At 33.7% G+C, this 8,421-nt stretch overlaps 1 long non-coding RNA gene across 1 annotated transcript; it reads right to left on the reverse strand.

Annotated features, from left to right (window-relative positions):
* Window positions 1-3,331: 3,331 nt before the first annotated feature.
* LOC140158232 (uncharacterized) lies at window positions 3,332-6,667 on the reverse strand. Its single transcript, XR_011859735.1, has 3 exons — window positions 6,593-6,667; window positions 4,582-4,704; window positions 3,332-3,401 (listed from the first exon to the last, which is right to left on the reverse strand). It is a non-coding gene; the product is annotated as an uncharacterized lncRNA (long non-coding RNA).
* Between the last annotated feature and the right edge of the window lie 1,754 nt (window positions 6,668-8,421).

The following is an 8,421-nucleotide window of genomic DNA, read 5'->3' on the forward strand; positions in this document are numbered from 1 at the left end:
GCTATTGAAGACACATAATTATTATTAGTAAAAACGCTCACCAAAGTATATAATTTGTCATATATTATCATTTTACAGGTGTATGGTTGAGTAAGCAAAAGGCACATTTTACAAAAATATCATGTTTGTTTTTACTTCATATTTCGTTATTGAGAATCTAAAACAATTGTACTTGGAACAATACAAACATACTGCATAAATATGACTCTAAATACGGTATATGAAAATCAATACATTATTTAATGCTAATAATCACGCACCAAAAACTGTTAAACACCATTTATTTGGACATATTCACAAAACAATAGTTATTACATCATCAGGAAGTTTTTGTCTTCAAAACATGTTCAGTTGTATTGCAGTTATAATTTGGGACAAATAAAAAACAGGCCTGTGTAAGAGGCGTACAGTCTTCGCAACACAATGTTATTATTGAACCAAATTAGAACTCCCGATAGACACCTTTGTAACGACTGGAAGATGACATCTTGAAAATTATCGGTGATAACGGTCTGGTCAGTAGGGTATTGTTGTATAAAACTCTCTCGAGAAGTTATTGCCCTACAATGACCATGTATTTACTGATGTAAAATTGTACGAAAAATCCCAGCCAAAACCTATTTCCCGCAAACATACATAGTACAGTTATCCGGGTGAATGCGCATACAGGTAAGATACGGGAAGGGTTGTTCATGTTGTTGTCTTTTATGACAACACTGAACATATTTCTGAGTAAGAATTCGTTCGCAAAGTCCAAATTATCACAAAACTATAAAGCAAAATCAATATTCGCTACTCACAAAGTTATCATTAATATTATTTGCGTTATCTAGCTAGCTAAATACGTGCGGATTGGTCATGATTGTTACATAAAAGACCCAACATCCCAGCAAACACAAAACGTTTTCGACATCATTCGCAAAAGGTTATAAAAGGTTGTCAGAAAACGTTTAAATGTCGGGTTATATAAAGGGTATATTAAGAGTATAAAACGTTTTCTTTACCTTAAAAAACATTTTTTGATAATCTACTGCTCAGCAAACAAAAATGTTTTGCAGAAAACGTTTAAATGTCGGGTTATGTAAAGGGTATAAAAACGTTTTAATAACATTCCAAAAACATTCTTGAAAACTTGATACAAAACATTCTAAATAGAATGTTATTTTGGGGTTGAAAAAATATTTTGCGAAATATGTTTGCCCAAAATATTTGCAATAACGTTTTAAAAACGTTTTCATGACCTTTATATAACCCGACATTTAAATGTTATTAAAAGGTTTTGAAAAGAACATTTTAAGAACATTTCTGTGTTTGCTGGGTTCAAATATTTTAACATAATGTTATTTAAGTATTGACAAAATATTTGGCAAAAATGTTTGCAAAAATAGTTTAAAATAACATTTTTTGAAAACATTTAAAAAATATTGTTGTAGCGTGTTTTCATACAAAACGTTTTAAAACGTTATCATGACCTTTATATAACCCGACATTTTAATGTTATTAAAACGTTTTTACCTAAACCAAAAGCCAAAATATAACTTATTTAAAACGTTTTTAAAACGTTTTTGTGTTTGCTGGGATCACACGGTTGTTTGATGGCATGTAAAACTGAGTCATTTTAAAGAAAAGTTGAACAATGGTGGCGCTATTTATCTAAAATCTTGTTTGTATCTTTACAAGGGGTAGACACTTGCAAAATGGTATTAGAACATCAGCAAACATACTAACAAGGGAATTTTCAAAAAAACTTAATCATGAAATAAGGCCAGAACTCATTATGATTGGCTAATTTAAAGTTAAAATATTATGTAAATAGTGCCCTCAATTTGCACACAAATGTATACAGTTATTAGAATTAAAATTACCACAAAAAAGCAGAAAAAGATTAATAATTTGATTTAGAAATGAAAATCTATGTTGAAAATTGCTATAAAAATATACAATTTATTAGTGTGATAGCTGTTGGTATTATTCAGGTCTAGAATTGAACATTATAATGTTTTGTTAGAGAAGTTAACAAATGATCACATCAAACAACCGTGATCATCGGCTAACATTTTCTTCACATGTCTCACCAAATTGCTTTAACAAGACCTGCGCATCAGTCTCTGATAAAAGTACTATGTCTGTGTCATTTGGGTGCAGAAATAGGTTCTATTCTCCATTCTAGAAAAATACAGCACTAAATTTTTGGGATTCAAAAAATATTATCCTGTTTTGCCAAAAGAAACATAGCTTAATCCTAATCCTTTAGTTCTAACCGGCAATAAAAGTCAAATTTTAATATTTGGCCAATTTTTGGAAATAAGTGCCAAAAACATGCGTTTTAAGGGCGTTTTTCATAATGCTGTGCCAATCAAGCCCAAAGACCTGTACTAAGACTTATTTCAGGTAATGCATTCTAAATTTCGGGAAAAAAAACCCTTTTATATATATGAATACATGAATACAAAAGCCACCTAAGTCCATGCGAAGTTATTTTGAGAGAAAAACCCGTGTATCATTTTAATTCCTTCAGTTAGATTTACCTGGTCAATATGGTAAGTTTTACGTGCAAATGAGTGGATTAACCTGTATTAGGTATGACGATTAGCATTTCAGGGACTTCGTGGGGTTCATTTTAAATTTTGGACTTTGGTGGTTTTTTGAATCTATGGAGAATGCAAACCTTACTGATGTGTTGAAGCCATCGAGTCCCAAAGCCAATATCTCTCAGAAATGTTGTCCAAGGACATATTTTCAACATACCTGAAGTTGATGGTGGATCAAAATGCCTGACATTGGTTTTCAGGGGGTCAAAATGTACAGAAAATGTACAATTGGGGTTTTGCGTGGGTAATATCTCAGCTAAAAATATTCTAATAGGCTCAATATTGGTTAAGAGTAATGTCCTACCAAAGGGCTCTGACTAGCAAAAAAAATGGACATTAAAATTATTTTTACTTTTGGAGTTTTGACCCCCCAAAGTTGGTCCCGGATGGACGAAGTTGCATTTTGAGGGCCCTATATCTTTTAAAGTAAAGGAGTTACAAGTTTTCTGATGCCATATTTGAATTCTACACAAATAAGTACCCCAGGATACATACTTTTCAAAGTTGTAAATGGTTCCCTTTATACATTCATGGACCTCCAAACATCGTCTTTCGCGTTACGACACATTTTTTACGCTGAACCCTCTAAATTTCAAATTGATGCCACGGGAAAACGAAATGGAGTATGAAGCTCAAATTTTCGGGATTTTACTTTCTCATCAATATCTACCACCACACAGAAAAAGAAAAAAATTGAAGAGGTGCTGCGGTGCACATCCCTGGAGTTGACATGGAATGGGCCTCAGTTGCATTAGGAAATACTGCATCCTTTACCATTTCCTTGCTGACTCACTTTGAATCGCACTTGTTCTGTAACCATGGTAATGAGAGAAAATAATAGTGTATCAGTGAAAAACACTGAAAAAAACATGATATGAGCCTTGTCATTCAGTGATGTTCATCAGGCAACAGAACGTCATACACTATAATGTAGTATAAGTCTCACTGAAGAACGTTTTGGTCAGTACCAAGAGACCAGAAAATAAACAAGATAAAGAATGCAAATCAGGGTCTGATCCTTCAAATATTTTGAGTAGTGCAAATTAGAATAGTAAGTTAACAACATAAAAATCCTAGACATAAGAATAAACAACATTAAAGACTCTAGTTACTTCATCTCTACTTTTGTAAACTACATTAATTCAGCTTTCTATAGGAAAGGCTAAGCAGGGAATTTATTATACTCGTATACTATGTTTGAGTAAACAACTTCAGACGCCATTACTGTTCTTAATCTTAACATGAGTACATAATTTAAGAGAAGATCTCATCTTCTCTGTTTATACCAAATATTTTTTTCTCATTTACAATTTAGATATTTTTGTCGAAATATATTCCAAGCGAACTAAATTTGTATTAACCCACAATATTAGCTCAATGTGGTAGATTTCAATTAAAAACATATACTGTTAAGCTTTACTGTTGTTGCTTTCCAAACTAAACGTGTTATTTTGTCTGGTGATTATGTTGTGGCAGGATGGACAAGCTATCAATTCCCTAATAGATAAAAAGGTTAATTAAAATCATGCAAAAATGATGCAAGTAACGGTCTGCTGAGTCCCACTGTGAATTACTGCGTACTATTTGCGCATTAACTAATACAGTCACATACTGTAACTTATAATTTACATGATTGTTCTAACCTGTACGTGGTGCATTGAAAGTGATATTCAAAGATTTTGGGCTGCATTATAACAAAAAATATGTTTTAATTTTGATTCAATGATCTGACACGTCCTTTGTTGAATATCATATGAAACACAGAAGAACAAAAGAAAGTTGCAATAACATGTTGTTTTGATACGATGAAAATATTGCTGAAAATGTTTGAAATATAACTTTTCATGCTATCATGGTCTGTTGTTCTTATTCTAATTACAAATCCTGTTCACATCCAAAAAAAAGTATAATTACAATTGTGTAACCATATGATCATGTCTATTTTAAAAACTATTTGCCAACTGCTTCCTGATATACCAGCATTAATTACCTGCTAACTTCTTGCGTCCGATGGAGACAAGACTCTCATACAACTCTTTCAATGGGTTATCGTCAATCCCATGAAGCCATATCAGCATCAATCGATACGTGTGCTCTTTCCAACTCTTTTTCCCTGAAAACATAAATTGAAATGTCATCAATTGAGTGACTTATTTTATGTTGTCAAAAACATTTTATGGATTTCATTCACTTCATTTCCAGAAAGTTCTTGTTCTTTCTATAATGACGTACTTACATCAATACCCGGGCCTCAATAACAGAATACTTATCCTCTCTTTAAGAAAGCAAGCAATGATGTTCTTATACGCTTACATTTTGAACACATTGTGGTAATCAGTGAAGTAACTGACTTACATCAAAACACAAGTATTTTAAATTTTGTTATTCCTGATTCGCATGCATTATTCCGGCTGAAAAGCCCACATAATATGAAAATACAATATACGTGATAACTGGTAATATGTATATCTAAACATTATCCAGACTGAAGGTTATGGTCACAACGCAATGGTGTATTCAACAATTTGAAACGTTAGATCTGATCATCTGGTAGACAACAAATTCTACAGTTTGATAAGCATATACCATGTTTAGCTACCCTTTACCAAATTGAAAATTACATATAAATTTGTAAGCGCTCTTTTTTAAAAGTCATACTTCAGTGAATTTACAACCGTATGACAAAATAGGCGAAAATAGTAACTTTTTGCACAAGATTTGCAATTTAAAGAGAATTGACCATTGCTCGTTCTAGTGACTCTAGTATATGGACAATATAAGTGTGCTTTTTCATTTAATGGCATAACATTTGAAAAATATTGTAAGGAACACTTGAGGTTTTGACTTTTAAAACCTACATTTTGGTCAACAAATGTGCTTGGATAGGTAGTTTTCAACAGATTTTCCACATTCGCTTTGCTATAACATTGAATTTCGTTATCTGTTGACCTAGTGACGAAAAGTGTTTTTAGAGTGAAGTGTTAGCCTTCGCGTGAAAAATTATGATTGGATGAAGAGAACACTTGAGGTTTCGACAAAAACTAATCAAAGAGGCCAATTTTTTAGCTAGAAGCTCCACAGCTCTTACATTACTATGCTCTCAACCGTGTAGTGTAATCAAAGTCTGTGGTGGAGACATTGACTGCTTGTTGTTCTCTGCTTGGAAGCTCTTGGGGCGAAAATGTGTGCTCAGGTGTATCGAGGTGGAAACTGATGGCGCATGATGGTTTATCGTTTTTGTATAGAAACCTTTCCATATGAAACGTTTTTACAAGGAATTAAGGGCTGGGGTATGAACGTTTGGACAGTATTTATTTTGGGACATCAGAGCACATCAGACATATCGAATTGCATTCTGAATACGAAGAATGTCATTCTGATATCAAATAATTTTGATTTTTGAAATTCGCAATTTAATTCTCATTTTATGGCAAATCATTAAAAATTAAAGTAAACTTTATAAATCTGATGACTTATACTTAAAGTGTATGTAGGTGGGATGAAAAGCCGACGATCAATTGAAAATTTTAACCTTTCGTATTGAAGATATGGATTTTTTTTCCCAAAACACCAAAAAAATTAGGTCTTTTTGGGAAAAAATCCATATCTTCAATATGAAAGGTCAAAATTTTCAATTGACCGTCGGCTTTTGTCCCTACTACATACACTTTAAGAATATATCATTAGATTTATATAATTTACTTCGAGGACTGTTATATATCAAAATTTGACAAATATCTAATTTTTATAATTTGTCATAAAATTTGTATTATATTGTGATTTTCAAAAAATGAAAATTATTTGATATCAGAAAGACATGCTTCGTATTCAGAATGCAATTCGATAGGTCCGAGGTGTTCTCATGTCCCACAAAAAATACTGTCGAAACGCAATAAACGCTCATTTTAGATCCCTTAAGAATAAGATGAAGGTGCACTAATTACGGATAACATGCAGGTGGTAAATACAGATGAGTAAGTGGGTCTGTCACTTTAACCTACCAGTAAATTGACTCTGTATAGCCTTAACCTGTGGCTGTGTAAAACTCCAAACAAAAATCAGTTTTTCCATATCTTGCGTGAGATGCTAAGTGGCCAAATCCCAACACACTGGTCTCGTTTGGCGTTGCGCTGCGTTGCGCTCTTTACGGAACTGTATCTGCTCGCTACCTCGTTTATATGCTTGACCTGATTGTTTCTACAATAGTGGAATAAATAATTACATTGTACAGATGTTTCATCATGGATCATTTTCTAATATTGACCCCTGAATATAACCATTTTTGATAATATAGGGTTATTTTTCAACTGACTATATTAGGGGTCAAATCAATTTTAAGCCTAAATATAGTAATTTTTAACCACAATTTGATTCAAATTTGCAGATCACCTGGGTCAAATCATATTGGACCCTTCTTTAGTCGGTGCATAATTGACAATCGCCTGTGGGGTCAAAAATGTATTTTTAAGTGTCTACAATCGCTTTTAGTTCATCAAGCATTCCGCTCTTCTCTTGGACTCGTGGCTTCCATTCTTTCTTCTATCACTTTTCATGACAACTTCGAAAGTATTACTATGTGTCCACTCCAATTCTTCTTTCTGCTCCTGATGGTACTTATTATTGACCTCTCTTCACCCACATCATTTAACACTTCTTTATTATTTTGTCTTTTAGTCTTTCCAACAGTGGTGACTTTTGTGTCCTTCTTTATAGGCTTTTTGATAAGCAGATATTTCTTTATATCGAATGTCGCCTCTATAAGCAGACTACATGGGTATTTGAGCTGCTTCACATGCTCTATATTACTATATACCATTTTGGCTAATATTAAATCGGCATCCCTTTCCCAAATTCCATATTGATGTTAACGCTTTCGGGTTCTGTGGTTCATCTAAACAAGTGTATGGGGAGTTGTGTGGATATGGTCATTTCCATATTTTACATCAGAGTGGCAATTTTATCACATTAGAAACGTCTTAAAGTGGAATGTTTACATTGGCGGGGGTGAATGAAAACTAAGCTGACCATTTTGTGTTATATAAATGTTCCCTCAGTCTAGACCCTACATATTTATAAATTGCCAATGAAGGAAACATTGTAACAATAAACCGTCAAACTGCTTGTTTTACTTTCAAACCTTTCTCGAATCATTGTTTTTGTTATTTTCTTTTACAAATTGCCTTTCCGTTCTCTGTATTAGCCGCGAAGTGCTCTGTTCTCTTTGGGCGCAAATTCGTAAGCAAAACACAACATAAATCTTGACACCCTGATCAAGTGTACATCGTAACCAAAATGCCTACAAGATAGAAACATGATTGGCAGTAACAGAGACGTCGACCATGTTAACATTAAGTACTTCATTGAGCACGACGTTGACCATCCTTAATTGCTCACGGCTGAAAGTGTTTTTGTTTGTTTGTTCATGTTGTTTGTTTGTTTCTCGTTGGCTGTCCATTTCTTGAAAAAGCTTGAAGAAAAACAGACGCGTTTTTCAAATCACTGCATGTGCATTTCACGGGTTGTGTGTATGAGTATGGGTGGGGTATAATTATCTGTACCTGCCGTTTCCTCCCTGTTGTCAAGGGCGTAGCGTCATTGGGACAAGGGGTTACATGCCCCCCCCCAACCCCATCGATTGTTGGAAAATTTAGAAAATCCCATAGGAAATTGCCGGAAAACGGTTTTTGCCACCCTTAATCAGCCCCGGTGCACCAATCATGGTTGGTTCTCATAGGATGACTGACACTAGGCCACTGCCTGTTGTTTTTGCATTTCTGCATGGGTTTTAATAGAATTCTTCATTTTTGGCTATCAAACTATCGGATCTGTG

The sequence above is a fragment of the Amphiura filiformis genome, chromosome 8 (genome assembly GCF_039555335.1).
Source record: "Amphiura filiformis chromosome 8, Afil_fr2py, whole genome shotgun sequence".
Taxonomy (NCBI): Eukaryota; Metazoa; Echinodermata; class Ophiuroidea; order Amphilepidida; family Amphiuridae; genus Amphiura; species Amphiura filiformis.